The following is a 17,995-nucleotide window of genomic DNA, read 5'->3' as shown; positions in this document are numbered from 1 at the left end:
ACGAACTCATTCGGGCATATTAAGATTCAAAAATTTCATTGAAGGTATGGAAATTTCTTCCCAGGTCATTTTGAAGGTTTCAGCCCAATTACCATCGTATCCGGCATATTTTTCACTTTTTAGGGTTTGTATAGTACTTATTACTTCTGTAGATGTAGTAGGTTTAAGTTTGCGTCTTCTGCCCTATTTTTGAAAGTGGTCCGTTTGGTTTTTTTTACTGCTAATTTTATTCCAATTTCCTAGAAATAATTTTGAAAAATTTCTGCCTTATGTTTGTCGTCTCTCAATAATTTGTTTCCATCTGTTAGTAGTTCCTTGATGTAATCTCTTGGTTTTTCCAGTTTTGAAAGATCTTTTGTGTTGCTCCACAAGGTTTTGAGATGATAGTTACTTTCCAGTTTTGCTTCTTAAAGTAGTAGTTTTTGTATTGTGCTTTATGCATTTCAGAATTTTTTTATATTCAATGTAGAGGTCCTTATTTGTGTTAATTGATTTTACTAACCAATCTATTATTCAGCATTCTCTTCTCACTTGATCTCGTTTGATTTTGGTTTTCTTCGTATGTTTTTCAAGAACCGCTCTACAATATAAATGTAGACTGTTTTTGCTCTTTCGAACTTGATTCTTGGAGACTGTCCCGATCTATATTTTTTAGTTCCTCTTTAAATTTCTTGTGGTCCTGGTAAATTTTAAATGTATGGTATATTATTCTTTGTTTTATGCCCAGAGTTATATGAAAAATGATTGCGGAGTGATTAGTTATGCTTAAATCAAGTATTAATTCAGTACAAAGATCAAGAAATTCATCTGAATGTAATTTTGGAAAGATATAATCTGCCGTTTCTTCCCTGGACTCGCGTACATTTGTTTATTATTGAGAGATAGTAAGTTCACCTAAATTTTTGTATAGTTATTGATATGAGAGCAAAATACGGAGGTTTAATTTATTGCTTTCTATACGTTTAAAATAAGTCGCAAGGTTTTTATAAACGTTTCTGGTTTTGGTGACGGAGGTCTGTTTGCAGAAAAAATGAGCATGGTTTCTTTGTTATTTATTTCTATTTCGACTTCCATGAAGTTATAGATTCCAATAGGTACTATGCGTTATTGAAATTCTACGTTTTTTTTGTGTAAAGTACTACTAATTTGAAAAACTCTGGGTTTGTTACTGTAGTAGTTTCTGTTAGAATACAATTCTGTAGGTATTCATTTGCCCGAGTAGTAATTTTGCTACTATTTGAGGCAGATCGCTCCTGTCCGGCTACCCCAATGGTTTAATCCATTAGGGTTGTGGTTTAATCCATGCAGGTCAGCCACAAAATTTATTTAATTAAGTTCACCCAAAAATTTCATATTTACTTTTGTCTCCATATATGAAAAACGTAATATTATATTTTTTGGAAGCTACTAATATTGATATGTTCCTATATTCAGAATAAATTTTTTTTCCTGCAAATATATCCATTTCTTGATGTGTGTTAACGTTCACAGATTGGTAGAGGTAATTTTGTGCGAAAACAAAACACGTTTCAATTTTTTTCTTGTCCAAAAGCAATATATTAAAGTGTGGACATCCTGCAGACAGTATAATCAAGTTTCTGTCAAATATTGCTGTTCGTTAATTAGTTACATATGAATTTTGAAGTACTAAACTTCATCAAAAAAGACTGGCATCACAATAACAAAAGAGGTCAAACTTTGTGAACAAATTAGTAATTAAGAATGACAAATTTGAAGCGATTAGGGTATCCTTTTAGAAAACAAGACATACAATGGAACAAGGATTTTGTCTCATATAACCCGTAATAACGAAGTTGAAAACTGTAATATTACATGGTAACCTTACCTCTATTTCAAGTAGATATTTCATTTGTGTTAACAAATGTTTTTCATAGCAATTAAATATTCGCGGGATGGTGATAACAAGGGTAAAGAGAGCGCTTCCTATGAAAAGCTGGATCCAGGAAATTTTGATAATTAGTATTTACTTTATTCAACAAATGCTCCAAAGTTTTGTTAAATAATACAGCGGAGTGTATAATTTGATATTTGGCTTATAGCGTTTCAATAATAAAAAAAAGTTTGTTATTGTCTTTTTAAATATTAATGAACGCTCCTAATTAACCAGAATTCTTTGTTTTCTCAAACAGCCTTTAATATTAAGCTCTAGCATATTTCAGAGAAAGTGCTCTAAAACAGGTTTTTTGATTATTTATTCACAGAAATGAAGGATTACAAAACTTTTGACTTTAAACTCTAAAAGCTCGACGTTTTTCAATTACTATCAACTTTCCCTTTTGTAGAGCATCACTTTTACAGCTAATAAAATTTTCTAGAATATTCTCGTATGTTCTTTGAACACAGTCGGAACAGCACCAATGAACGTCCGAAATACTCATGTAGTCATATAGTTTTATATACTGTGTAATACGAAATTATTTTTACACTAAATTTTTTCTTTGCATCGTTAGCCAAATACTACAGAAGTAGAAAACCACCATTAATTCCTGTAGTACTTTAAGTCTTAAGGATAATTATACTTTTATTACGTGGATTGCTACTCAAATTTTGAGATATGGTAACACTTATGAGAATATATCAAATCTGACATACCCATCATAAAGTTTGACATTTTTTATGGTGAACGACACATAACATGTTGTTATACGAGTGTTATTGAGTTGTTTACAGATACTTGCAACATTTTCGTGCGATGGTTTTTTTTTATGACCTTCGATGTGGATTAAACCAACAACAGTGTGTTGATCAACTCGATACGACTTTTTGTGAGGTTAGGTAAAACACCATCTCCAGCCACCGTGTTTTTCTGTTTTTCAAAATTCAATCGTTGTCGTACTTCGCTAGAGGATAAATTACTAGAGGTAGTCCAATATTGTATGATAGTCATTTGATATACCGTGAGATTGAGGAATACTTAGGTATTAGTTCCGCTTGCAAACATTCAATATTATATGAACCTTTGCCACAACTAATCGAAAAAATTGGTGAAACAAATCGCATAAGATGAATCATTCACCACCATGACAATGAGAGCTCTTACACATCAGTTCAAACTAAAATATCGAATTGAAGTATAATCCACCGTACTTATTCCCTTAGATCAAAAATAAATTGCGATATAAACGTTTTTTTAAACCTGAAGAAGCGGTTGATTCGATCAATTCACATGTTTCAGAATGGGAAAAATACTTCAAAAATTGGTTCAAACGCATGCAAAAGTGTTTTGATCTTACTGGAGAATATTTTGAAAAACGATTAAGCCATATCCAATTGTAAATTTTTCTATTTTCCTATCCCAAACTTTAAGTAGCATACCCCGTACATATCATGACTAGAAAATTATGTTCAAAGATTAATTATATTCCCATTGTGCATACCATTTATTGATCCTGATTCTTATTTTGGTGGACTTGATATTATTATCAATTAAATCTAGATGTTTAATACTCGATATCATTTTCAATCTCAACGAGATAATGAGTACTTTATATGGTTACATCTTTATTTTCTGCATTATTATATCTTCGTAAAACAACGAACAAAACAAAAAAGATAGTAATTCATATATGTTGAAGGAAATATATAAGAACTATCAGATAATCAGAGGCAAAACCTATCTATTGAAAAAACCATTTTGGGTGCTTGACCTCTATTAGGAGATGATACAAATAATGCAAACGTTGGGTTCCAGATTGTTCAAGAATTAAAATATAATTTTAGAACTGAAAAGTGCTAGTCAACCTCTTTTTTTTCGATAGAAAATGGGACGTATTGTTGTTTGTATTCTGGAAAAAAGGATACTACTCAAGACGTGTGGATTAGAACTTTTAATGGTGTTGTGAAAGGTGCAATTAGTAGGATAAGTTCATTACCAATTCAAACGGTAAAGGCTGGAATCGAATTAGGTCATTTTACATTGATCCACCTTGAAGATATTATAAAGGTTTGTTATACTAAGTTATTTGTTAATGAGTTAACAATAGAATGATACAGCTAAGTATGATTTTTGTCAACAATAGTTGAGACAATCGAATGATATAAGTCCATATAGATTGAAATGTGTCAAGAATTCTATTTGAAAATCAAGTTAATAACTCCTAGCTCTTTTAAATAATAATAAATTTTATTTGACCTATGAACGATGTATAATTTTTTAGATTTTCTCTATTTTTCGAACGATCATCCACCAAAAAAGTGGGGATATTAAGTGTATCCATTTAGATCACTCAATGAAGAATCAACATTGTCAAATCTACACATATTGTCAACTGATAAGATTCTATCCAATACGAATTTTATATTATTTCTGTTGATGTTAAAGCAATTTTTTTCCATTCTTTAGTAATCCTTCGAAGCTATTTCTGAAATAATGAAAATCACCATTTTTGAAAAAGAAAGACAATTAAATTGAAAAGTTCAGGAGTGTCGTTAAAGTAACCGATATCATTTGTATCAGTGAAATATGGGAGAATGTTACGACCCCCAGATGTATGAATTGTAGTTGACACGCTCGGCTGAAGGCAACCTTTTTCTTTTAGTTTTGTTGCGACCAGCTACGATAATTCCTATGACAAATTCCAAATCTAGATATAAATCGTTTACCTTCATGAAAACCTTCATGTTTAGCACTGCATTCTTTAAATTTACTTCCACTATTTGTGTTTTAATAATCTACCATTTCAAAAACCTCCCAAAAACTATGTTATAATTAAGTAAACAAAGGGATTGATAGTTTTTCTGAATGGTGTGGTGGAGTAGCGTTTAGATGAACCCAATATCATTTCGTGTGACGGATTTTACCTTTTACCTTAATTATACAAGAACAGCAATCATTCAGATGGCTTCTCGACTCCCCATATCATTCTAATCGAAAGCTTTTCACACTATCTTTTACTGTAAAAAATTTGCAGTCATTCTGTAGGGCTTAGAATGGTTAATTCTAAAAATTTTATGATGATATTGATTTACAAAATGCGTTTGTTTTTTTGATTTCATCACATTTTCTTCCTGAAGAACTGATATTATTTTTCTTCATCTCAATCATATCAAGTCGATAATTCAGACTGCAAAAAATTGTTTCTTCGGTTCATTATTTGAATTTCATTAATTTTTAACTGTACGTGTGACAAAATATGTGACAATTATGTATCATAGCTGTCGAGTCCTGCATCGAATATTTGTAGTTGGAAAATAATCAAATTCTGTGCCAGAGACTTGTAGTTGATACTTTGATAAAAAATAGATTTACGTTGTTATAATTCTCAAACACAACCCTACTAAGAATAACTCAACAGAACATTATATTTTTCAATTAACTAGGAAGCTGTGATATCAGAATGTAGTGAAAAACGTTTTCATTTTGTGTAAAATCCAATTCTACTCTGAACTTATATTCGGATTTTTATTCTAAATGTCTTAATACTGAGTTGTAAAAGTAACTCATTCTATTGTTGGTTGGAATAAACCGTGCTTTGATTTTTGGATGATTACTGCTTTGATATCCTGCATCTGCATCGTTGTGGTCGGCGGTATACAGACGCTGGATCGGCATTTGTCATTGGTCCGTACGATTTAAAATGACTGAACATATCAGAATTTCAACCAACTGTAAATACGGTCTGTTATTAGTTTCATCTTCTGTTTATGATCTTAAAGCAATCGATATTTATCATATATATGCGTGTATGGAGAAATCCTAATGTATTGAGGGTGACAATTTAGCCGAAGAAACTGACAACAATATAAAAGAACTGACACTTTACGAATTAGTCATTATGTGTACAGTTTCCTCAACTTTCTGTAGTAAATTGTGACGGAGCATTCATACTAAAGTTTTCACGTTGGGTATCAAAATATTTGACAACATCCAGCAAATTCAGTTTGAAAAAATATTATCACCTCTAAAAATTCCATCTTACTTATTTTGTGTGTGTGATTTTTTGGTAGATTTTTGCCTCGTGCGAAACAATAGATTATAAGAGAATTCCCTCCGCCACTTGAAACAAATGCATCTAAATGTTCTTGATTTTAGATCTCTTCTATTTCAAAATTAGTTTTTTTTGATAATTTTCAAAACTTTATCAAAATATGGTATTGACACTGACAATTTGCTTATTTATATTAATTTATAGATCACCCTCATCATGAATATCAAAATAATGAAATCAACTTAAAACTTTGTTCTAATAAGAAAAATTAATTTTTCCTTGGTCCCTATGTCTCAAATATATAGCAGTAATCAACAAAATTATTTGTAGTTTTATTAGAATTTACAAAATAGAGCTATAAATTTCACTTAAATTATTTAGATCTTTTTTATCATTTATAGCTTTTTCGTTCTTATGAATGTGAACCTAAAAATTCCCTTTTTCGTGTATTAGATTCCGTTTCAAGAATTTTTTAATCTTTATAATTAAATTTATATTTCTTTGATATTTCATGCAGTTCTATTTTTTTTATCGTATTAATGACCTCTTATTCTATTTACTAAATACTGAGAGGTTTTACAAGGCAGTTGATATACAATATTACTTCTTTTGGTTTTTATTGTTTTAGATTTTAATTTAGTGAAATATTTTGATAATGTATTATGTCCTCTATGACTTATACTAATATCATATTTATTGAAATAATTCGATAATTGTTGGGAAAGTCCTTGTGCATATGGTAAGAAAAAATGTTTTATGTTTTGATGTTTCGTTTCTGTTTTGTTTTTAAATTTATTGTAGTATCTGTTTATCCTTTTTTTGAATATGTTATTTATCATTTTTTTCGGATAATTATTTTCTTTCATTGCAGTTTTTGCTTTTTGAATAGTTAAGCATCTAAATTCATAATCTGATAGCTGGATAGATCTATCAGCCAAACTTATTATCACTGATCTTTTTTGTGACATAGGATGACACGAATTGACGTTTAAATGTCTTGAGGACCAAGTTGGTTTCGTATACTATTCTGTTCTTACGTTATTGTTAATTTTATAAAATGTTACATCAAGAATATAGATTTTATTATTTTGCTCAACCTCCATTGTGAATTGAAGTTTTTTATGTTAAGAATTTAATTTTTTATTTATGTTTTCAATTTGATTCTTCGGTACAGCAGTAATGCAATCATCTACATATCGAAAAAAGAATAGAATATTTATATCAAGTTTGCTAAGGACAGTTTCCTTATAATCTTCAGATTTCATGATAACAGTTTTATTAGATTTATCTACTTTAAAAATTTTAAGATCTCTGTTTTGATTGATAAATTTCTTGTTTTCAGTTATATTTTGAGGTTTGATATTGTTTTTCAATTTATTTTTGAAATTAGTGATAATATTACAAGTATCAGATATTATTTTATTCTGAATTTCGTTATTTAGATAATTAGTGTTGCATTCAATATTACATAAGATATTTGTCACTAATTTTGAAACAGAAGAGATCTTAAATCAAGAACATTTAGATGCAATAATATATCAAAAGGTCTAAGAAATAAACTTCTTCAATTTCTCATTTCATAAGAACAAATCCTGCTCTCAAGTAATCGGTTTTTTTAATCAAAGTCCATTTTACATCTTTTTTATTTTTCATTGTTTCTATTCAAATCAAAACTTCAGAACATAGAAATTATTTGTAAGCAATTTTTTCATAGTTATGTTACATTATTTTTCATCGTGGCTAGAAAGTTTTTTTATTTTATAGAGTTGTTTCATTTGGTTTCACGATAATACTCATCCACATGCAGCTACGCAAATCCAAGAGCATTTGGCTCCGAATAATTTGATTATCCTCTTCACGTTCTCCATATATCACTTAGTGACCAACACATGGTTGCAAGACAGACGGTGAAAATTGTTGAAAAAAATTATATGAAAGTTGATTTGAAGATATAAAAATCACCTTAGTACTAGTGGAAATCATGTTGAGAAGTAGGAATCAATGTGAATGCCTCCATTCTAAAATATAATCACTATAAAATAATCTCAATTAGTTTTTATACAGACACTTACTTGTGAAAACATGCCTCGAATATATATAAATCAGATCTCTTCTCTTCCTCTCCATTATATAAACGAGAAAACACTTTTTTATGAAACTCAAGTTGTTCATCTGGTACATGAAAAAACTTCTGAATGTTGAACTTGATGGAAAGCTTTATAAGAACCTTGGCAATATCCCCATCTGCCTACAAGTTGTTTATTGCATTAATTCAGGTTCTTTGCTCCTCATTTTAAAGTCATTAACATCTTATTTTCTCCTTTGTTGTTCTCTAATGCATTATCTTCTAAAATCTCATTTAATGAAAATATACACAGAAATCCATTAGTCGATAGTGAAATTGTAAAAATGGTCTTTGATTTTCCTCAGAGGAAAATCCCCAACAAATTTAGTTTTTTTAAAGAAGGGTAACAAATACTAATTTCTACCTCAGGTAATATCAAAGTAATTATTTGGAATTTCATTTTGAAATAAATGGAACAACGATACATCGTTAGTGAATAAAATACTATAGAACAATCACGCTGCAGATAATTTCTGGCCAAAATTTATGATTCACTCATATTTTTCTCTAGGATAACAAAATAGTCTATTTCATATATTTTTATATCAATGTGCACCTACACTGATAAGTATTTTAATTCGCAAGGAAGTTGGGCTATTTTCAGGGATGGAAATAAATTCAAACTTCTTTTGTAGTTTCATCCATGATAAAACTTCATCAAAAATTCAAAAAGATATAGAATTATCAACCATTGCTGAAATTGATTTGTGATCTAAGTGGCTAGCGAAGTCTCTATCAAAATCGGAGATTTTGGTTGCTCCTATGATAAGTTGGGTCAGTCCGTAACTGTTTGCAAAATCTTCAGCTTCCTGCCCCTCATCGTCAGTTATGTTGAAAAATTCAATCAGCTGACGTGATGAGCATTAAAGTCATCAACGATAACAATAACTGCGTTTAGATGGTTTGATTGCATGTAATCGATTTTATCGGTTTGAAAATAACTGCCAATTGTGAGTATCCTTAGGAGATCAGTGCAAGAAGCAAAAAATTTTGTTTTCCGTTGCGTCGTTGTTCTAAACCATATGATATCAAATTCTGAAAGTTCAAGATTCTCTTTGTGCTGGCAGGATGTGTCATCATTAACGAAGACGAGTCCAAAATTATACCTGAATCAGATGTGTAAGTCGTATCCAGGATTTACAAGGTAAACCTTGGATTTTGTTGAGGTCACCTTTGTTTCTGCCCGATCTAGAATATTAGGTTTCTTCGACTTCAGATGTTAGTGTAGAACATTTATATTAGTGTTCAGATCTCAAATATTGCAGAAAACTACTTCAAAAATATTTTTGTCTGATAGACACTCCAGAATAACTTCCACGCGGGAATCTTTCACTCACGACAATGATGGTGTTCTTACCGCTCTCTTGGAAATTCACATAATGTATTGTTACAAAAGCTCGCGAAATGGCTCCTTATGCCGGCCCTGTTCAGCTAGAATAGAATTTTAAAATCGGGAATGATTTTCCCTACTATTTTTCTATCAACCCTAATTCGTCATTATTTAATGAAATTTCAATAGAAAATAGTAGAATAAGTAACTAAGTTGAAAGATGGGAAGTGAAATTCGTTCAATATTCTTTCTTTTCTTTTCTTTGCAAATGGCAGATTGAACTCGACAAGTTGGTATAGAATAAATGTGGATACTGATATATTTTTCGAAATACATTGAAAACATTTTTGGGTAGATTTATTCATATCTATTATATGAAATACATTTAACATGTATAATAGTTGAAACTTTTATCTTGATGGGAACGTTTTGTTTGGAGAACATTTTTAATAGGATAATTTATTTCAATTGTCAAGTTTCCTTTTATTCAAGTTGTCACTAGAGTATGAATGATATAAGAAGAGACTAAAAGTTGTCTGGACTTGCTGTGAAAATATTTCTAAGAATTTATGAAAAATGCCGAGTTCAATCTGCCATTTTTAAAGTTATTCAAAGAAAAAAAGAATATTGAACGAATTTTTCTCCCCTTCTTCTGTTTTGATGAATCTATTGCTGTATATAAGAGCCTAGTGGCAATGGGAGTGGTGACAGCAAAATCTCGTTCATTTTATATTTTCACTTTAAAGTAAGGATTACATAAAAACAATATGAAATTCGTTCTTTGTGAAACCACTGTCGGAAAGTGTTTCCCGCGTTTCCAAACGTGTATGCGAAGAATTGTTAATGAGTAGTTTTTCTGTTTTCATAGTTCTTATAATTCAAAAAATCTCAGGTGATGTGGGCAGTTTTTGTCTTCGTTTCAGAATATGAGTAACTCCGATAACGGTTCTTCTGAAAACTTCGTTAGTTTTCCCTATAATAGGATATTGCAATTCATTGTTCATTTCGGAGAATGTTCAAATCATGTTGTCACACCCTCTCAAATTTATTCTTTCAATTTTCTGTTTCTCAATTAAATTTTCCCAATTCGATAATTCATCACTTTTTCTGCATAAGCTAATGGATTCATAATAAGTATTAGATTTTATTATAATATGATTTGGGAAAAGCAGCATATACATATTGAATCTAGCTTATTGTTTGGATTTCTTTTTGTAGTGTTATTCTAAGTCAAATATATATCTTAGTCGACTCCATTAATAACAATAAGGGTTTGTAGGCACATATCACTGATCGGGAGCAGTGGAATAGTGACCTTAAGCCCGCTATACTGAATAATAGAAACATCTGGTACACAGACGGCTCCAGGAGGAATAGCTTGGCCGGAGCAGACTTCTGAGAGGACACCCCAAAATTAGAAAATCTTTTTCGTTGGGGAACACGCTACCGCCTTCCAAGCCGAGGTTTCGCTGTGATGGAATCTGGACGTGCGATACTCAATCGACGCCACATGAACAGAGTAATCCTAATCTGCTCAGACAGCTGAGCTGCCATACAAGCCATAATGTCTGCAAAGGTGTGATCTAGGCTTGTGCTGGAGTGCAGGTCCTACAAAATCTGGTGAGTGATGTCTGTAAGATCCAGTTTGTTTGAGTGTCCAGTCATTCGCCCAACAAAAGCAACGACGAGGCGGACTTTCTCGCCAGTCTGAGATCGGCGAACTCACCGATGGGCCCAGAACACATCCTTGGTATGGCTAAAAGTGATGAATAAAGACACATGAGACAAGCGAAGTCACAGTTGGATGGACCTTGTGCGTCTCACACTGAACAACCAAACCATGGGTATCACGGACGATCCGCAAAGCTTTTGGTGCATGAAGGAGGACGAGACCTCAAACCACGTCATCCATGAGTGCCCTGCACTCACACGAAAGCGGTTTAAACACTTCCGCAAGCCTCACAGCTTGCCTAATGGCATCAAAGCGCCTGATCGGCTTCTTAAAGAACATCGGCATTCCATAACGTCAAGTGAGGCACGACGGACCTATTTGAAGGTCTATGTGGTCAACGGCCCCTTGGGCTCCCACAATGTAAATATCATGTCGAAGAAACGTTAAAACTCGTGATCAAGTTATAGATGATGGAAGTGACAATAATGAGCAATTCATTTAAACCTCCATCATTAAAATAACTAGGGTTCCTACGTTTTCTTCAATCTTAGATATTGGGGACCTTACCTTGAAGATATAGTCCAATGGGTAAAAATGATATATATTGTTGCTTAAAAAAATATAAACGTATTTAAATCTACCGGAAAATATGAATATTTCTATTTGAAGATAGTACTGGATAACAATGGATATTTGAGGTTTCCTTATCCAATAGTCACACATTATGATAATTCACAGCAGCAGTTATTTTATGACGATAGAATAATTCAATATATTTTATTGATATTATACATTCAAAACAAGCTACTCCTCATTAGACGAAAAAAAGAATAAACAACATTACAATCACAAACCTTCTACATTGCTCGCTATTATGAGATTAGATCAGTTGCTCAAATAGTTTCTTTCTCCGTCGCTTTAATAATCTACTTTTCTTTGTTTGAATCCAATCCTGTGGGCTACCCTAATGGTGTTCGTTAGCGGAGCGTTCGTTACATTCTATTCTTGAATTAGCAATTCTGTATATATCTAGTTCAAGTAGGAGAACACATTACATTTTAAAAAAAAATTCCAGCTTTTTTTGCTTTGTTAATTTTTCAATCATTATGTCTTATTCAGGATCTAATGATTCGGCTATTCCTAGATACCCTCTAAGAAATTTCGATCATAATCTCAATCTCTAGTTTTTGATTTGTTTGGCTGACTTTGTTCACAAAATTGTAGAATTTTCTATGGCAATAAAGCATATTCTCTCTATACTGACTCTCAAAGAATACGACAAAATATTAACGACATGCAATGTGTAATAAAAAGTTTTCAAAATAATCTTTATCTGACCTTTCCACAAAGTTGGAATTGTAAATTGAAAGCATGTTCACTCTGTTATGTATACGTCAAATATACTTAAAACGTTTCTCGAAAACGATGTTTCATATTGAAAGACATTTCCAATATTACAGTTTGCTTCTCGTCAGCGCTTGATGGTTTGAGCTCCAGTCCGGCTTTCATGCAAGTTTCAATGAAACGGCGATGACGGTTTTCAATTAATGTTATTATGTTTGTTGTTTCGTAATTGAGAGCTTATTGGGGCGGTCACTTAACACTTTTCGCTTTTCAGTTATCGATCCTGGAAATAATTTTCTAATATATATAATTCAAATTACCCCAATAAAACTCAATGTGACAGTCTTTATAACTGGATCACTGAAATTTTCTGTGCTGTAAGACATCCGGACTCTATCGAGTAATATATTTTTTCGCTCAATAAAAACGCCTGATTTATTTATACGAGGATGTTCCGAAGCAAATTGACAAATAAAATTTGATTGAGCTATAAGAAAGAGTGAAAGGAAGATATTCGACAATTTTAGTGTCTTATGATATTCCATTACTTCTTTATTAAGACGATGAGAAATTTTCGATATTTTCATGTTTTATAGTGAATAGTTTGTTGAAGTCCAAGTAATAAAGATGTTAAAACAATTAGAGAACTATAAGAAGAAATACATGTTTCGGATGATAACATTGATTTGCAGTATTTTGGAACCTGTAGCAAAGTTACTTCAGGGTGAACTAGTTCCAAGGGGTTTGGTATTTCATAATATGCGGTCCATATGTATGGAATAAGTGATTTTTGCGTTATTATGTACTGTGTGATAAAAAACCTGAAACTGGTGGATTTTTATCCTTAAATTGATAATTAACATATTATCCCCTCCCCAGCACACCCTCTAAATTAAAAGCACCCACTCGAAAATTTTAAATAGGAAAATGGGTCATGTGGCACCTCATTGGAAGAGACTACATTCTGTTCCTCAAGATTTTGCTTACATATCTCTTATCCATTTTTCGTAAACTGACTCCCAGTTTTCCGTTAGCTACTTTAACCAAAGCCTCTCTTTCCTTTTTTTGACATTTTTTTGGTTTTTTGCCTAGTTCTAACATTCTTTCAATCGAATGCCTGTCTGAACACCCCGGCAGGAATTGAAAATTGTTTGTCTGGCTATTCCCATTGTTACAAAGTGATTAACCCTAAACAATTTGTTGGGATCTTGATTTTGTTTATAAGACAATTATTTCACTTGATCCGTTTCTTTTAGATTTATCATACTTGAAACTGAACTAACAGAGACGTAATGTTCATACATGGTAAATTTGACAACTGCAAAATTGCAAAATTGTAAAATATTGTAGATTGTACTGATTTTTTCTCTCACACCCTTAATGCTAACAAGTCACCATCACGATTAAATAGTTTTTAAGGTATATTTTTCTAAAAAAAGCAATATCGAATTTCGAACTGAATTCAGGTTTTTCGCGAACAGTGTTCCATATGTTTAATTAGTCCTAAGTCTCAATAATACGCTGAAGGATATCGGTTCTGCAGTACTCACACAAGGTCAAGCTTACGTGGCACGAAAGTTCCAAATCTGGGCGGTTTCCATCTAATTAATGTCGACTTTGGAAGTCTTCAAGCGCAGGAATCTTCGTCTTGTGAATATAATAGACTGAGAACCATTTACCGTCCAAATTTGTCAAAAATTGTAGCATCAAAGCCTCCGAGAAAAACACATAGAGACAGGATGTAGGGATTGAGACAAATTGTAGCTGAAGCTCAAGAAGTAGTTTCGGAAAAGGAAAAAAGAAAAACTACCTATAAAAATAAGAAAAGCTCATAAGACAGACAGTAGGCTCTAAAATAGTTCATTGTTGGGTTTTAAGAAGTAGAGGATACTAGAAAGGAGAAAAGAAGGTCTATCTACCAGAAGAAATGAGATGCCATCAAAAACGAAACTTGAACAGGGATTGAATAAATCAACCGACTTGGTATTACACGAACCTCACAACTTTTTTCGGTAGAAGACCTGAGTTGCGAGACTTGTTTTTTCTACAAGCTTTGTTTTTGATGGCATGATAAGTTCTTGAAATGTTCGTTGGTTATGTTCATACTAAATACACCGATCTATACCATTATAATACAATTAGATTCTTTGAAACATATTTCGAATGTCCTCATAAACCGAGATTCGCCTGAGTTTAATTGATAGTATAAATGTAGTGGTAGTAAACATAATGTTGAGTACATATTGGTAGACTTGGCTTGGTAAAATTGAATACATGAAGAAAGAAAAACTAGTGTAACCCAAAACATTCATCATTCTAATTGATAAATAAGGTACGGAATCGAACATATTTTGATTTATGGTAACACTAAAATTCGTACTAAAAAAATTTATATTGTAATATTTTTCTGAGTTATACGATTTCTTTTCGTGGAGTGAATTAATGAACACTGTCTCTTACGTCCTTAATTTATTTACACACTATCCACTACACTGAACTTATAATGAATCACTTATAATTATCACTTAAATTATTTATCTCAATTCCCCGACTACTTTGCTAATTCTCTGTCCACTACGACTATTTATTATAGACTGAATTCACTACGCTACATAAACTTATTTATATACCTATTCCAAAAGAATTCTCTAGATCAAGAAAAGTAAAGGAACAAAACAAATAGATAAATAGAATAAATAGAAATAAAAGATTCAAAAGGAACAATGTGAATAAACTGCTTGCTATAAAAAATTGTTTACACACAAACATCAAAAGAGGCGCGTCCACCGAAATTTAGAATACCAAGTATTTTGATCTTGCATAACAGGTTGCCGCATTCGCCGAATCTTGAAATTTCCATTGTAGTTGGACAGGTCGGTCTAGGGACCCATTTCGCCAACTTGTTCGTAACAATTTAAAAAGTTGTAAGAATTAAAAAGTTGAAAAATCTATTTGTACTTATTGAACAACTGAAAATTATTATTTTTGTTGTTTCCAACGCCAAAAGAGTGCTACATCTCCAAATACTGAAAAAACCTTCAGAAGTTTTGTATTTAATGTAGTTCAACTCCTAGGTATTATTTTGTTTTTCATGATAAAAGCATTTATCTATACCATGACTCAAATGCAGCAATATTAGTACATAGTATATAAGCAGAATGTAGAAAGAAACATTTTAAGCGCTCCAACACCGGTGGATACAACGGCGTAGAGAACGAGATAGTTTTACTTACGCGTCTGTGAGCTTTCTCTTTGGTTGGAATAATTGAAAGACCTTTCCATTATTTTATTTCAACAAGTATTAAGACACTGCACTTCAACTGGAAGCTACCTGTTCAATATAACATTGTAGGTAATGCTATCTTTTACAGAAACATTCACGTTTGTATTGAAAGAGCGAACGTGTGCCAAGAATTGAAAAGGAAAGTAACAGATTATAGAATACGAAAGCAGCATTTTTCGGAAGCTAGACGGCGTCAAGTTATGAATGGTTGACTAGAAGGAATGAAAATAGGTTTGCATTTCATTAAATATGTCCGTCTTCTTGAATCCAAATCAACTAATTTTGAACTTTTTTGCAGAGTATTTGTATGCGGTATTCACTGGGTAAGTATTGCCGTAAGAAGATATTATACGCCCACGAATTTCGATGGATCTTGAAATTATAAAAATCCCTATTCTCGATGTTAACTAACTCATTCCATTTTTAAATCGGGTTTTTAAGTAATTGTAATAATTTTCGAATTTTCTACATTATCATCATAGATATATTTTTTCATTTAGTGAACTTTATTGGTATTATCCTATAACTGGGAACAAAGCTTGATGTTGATACGTTCACGATCGTGACCCGCTGTTTGTCTCAACACATAAGGGGATATGAAATATACACTTTATAATGTGAAGACTAATTATGGTTATATTTCCTCAAATTGTCAAATTGATATCTCAAAGAACAAAGGAGGCATTGAACTTTATCCCACTAATCAATAATCTTGTATACAGTGCTTTTCAGATAAAAGTATCCACCTTTAATAACTTTTGTAATACTGGTATTTAGAAAAAATCCAAAAACACGTCAATTTATGTTGGAAGGGGCAAGCATTATGGCATATTTAAACTTACTGGAAAAGCCACCCCCTCACCCCTAGCAGCATCCCCTTTATTTTTTTAAATTACTTGTCATATTTTTTATGTAAAATTTGGATACTCCTCTTTGAGGTGATTTCAAAAATGTATAATACTTGTAGGTTAAAGTGGTTAGTTTATGAGATAAACAATTTTTCTTTTAAGAGCACAAATTTTACTTATTATTTACTTTCACCTTATTTGCCTGTACTAAAATGGGTTGTACAACAGTTTAAACTCTTTAATCTTTTTAACTGTGCTATTTATTATGAAGTTACAATAAGTGTTCAAAATGAGTACCATTCACTTCCATACAATGGTATAATCTATTTTGGAATGCCTCTCTGACATTGCTTAATACGGCTGGATTTAATTGTCGACATTCATTTTCTATCCTCTCTCGTAAATCATCCAGAGATTCTGGTTGGGTAGCATAAACTTTTGTTTTTAAATACCCCCATAAAAAGAAGTCTAGGGGTGTTAAATCCGGTGACCTAGGTGGCCACTCCATCATCTGCCCCCTTCTACCTATCCAAAGAGCAGGAAATATTTCGTTTAAAAATTGTCGGACAGGCATAGCATAGTGTGGAGGAGCTCCGTCTTGTTGAAATACCAGTAAATCTTCGGAAAGGAGTTGCATGTCTTCCGTCATGTAATTCGTTAAATATTCTAGCAGCAGCTCTTGCACAATTATTATTTTGGTAGTATAAACCTACGATTTCAATTCTTTCTTGCAAAGAGTAAACCATTTCAGAGAAACAAAATAAATAATGTATCAAATTACACTATCAATAGTGACTACAAATTCTAGTTGACAATGTCAAACTTTAATAAAAAGTAGTTTTTTGTTGTTTGGATTTTTTAAGTAGAATAAATAGCACAGTTAAAAAGATTAAAGAGTTTGAGCTGTTGTACAACCCATTTTAGAACAGGCAAATAAGGTGAAAGTAAATAATAAGTAAAATTTGTGCTCTTAAAAGAAAAATTGTTTATCTCATAAACTAACCACTTTAACCTACAAGTATTATATATTTTTGAAATCAGCTCAAAGAGGAGTATCCAAATTTTACATAAAAAATATGACAAGTAATTTAAAAAAATAAAGGGGATGCTGCTAGGGGTGAGAGGGTGGCTTTTCCAGTAAGTTTAAATAAGTCATAATGCTTGCCCCTTCCAACATAAATTGACGTGTTTTTGGATTTTTTCTAAATACCAGTATTACAAAAGTTATTAAAGGTGGATACTTTTATCTGAAAAGCACTGTATTTTATATACAATATGCGAATAGTTTTGTTAAAATGGTTATCTATCACTAAAAATTTAATCTACTACCCTACAGTAATAATTTCTGATCCTGTTATTAACATCTTTCCTCTTGCTACTAAAGCGCAACCTTAATTTACTCACTTTTAAGGGATCCTTTTCGATCCATTATATAGTTCACCTAA

The 17,995-nt window shown here is 31.8% G+C and overlaps 1 protein-coding gene across 2 annotated transcripts in view; it reads left to right on the top strand.

Annotated features, from left to right (window-relative positions):
• Positions 1-17,995, top strand: part of LOC130442920 (KH domain-containing, RNA-binding, signal transduction-associated protein 3-like) — a 748,831-nt gene that overhangs the window by 138,180 nt on the left and 592,656 nt on the right. Inside the window, exon 2 of one of the 2 annotated variants that reach the window (XM_056777328.1) lies at positions 16,001-16,025. The exons of the other annotated variant lie outside the window; for it this stretch is intronic. The gene's annotated coding sequence lies outside the window, so the exon portion shown is untranslated. The remainder of the gene's footprint in view (positions 1-16,000; positions 16,026-17,995) is intronic. 2 annotated transcript variants of the gene reach the window in all.

This window comes from Diorhabda sublineata, chromosome 4, assembly GCF_026230105.1.
Source record: "Diorhabda sublineata isolate icDioSubl1.1 chromosome 4, icDioSubl1.1, whole genome shotgun sequence".
Taxonomy (NCBI): Eukaryota; Metazoa; Arthropoda; class Insecta; order Coleoptera; family Chrysomelidae; genus Diorhabda; species Diorhabda sublineata.
This window is presented reverse-complemented; position numbering and strand designations above follow the sequence as displayed.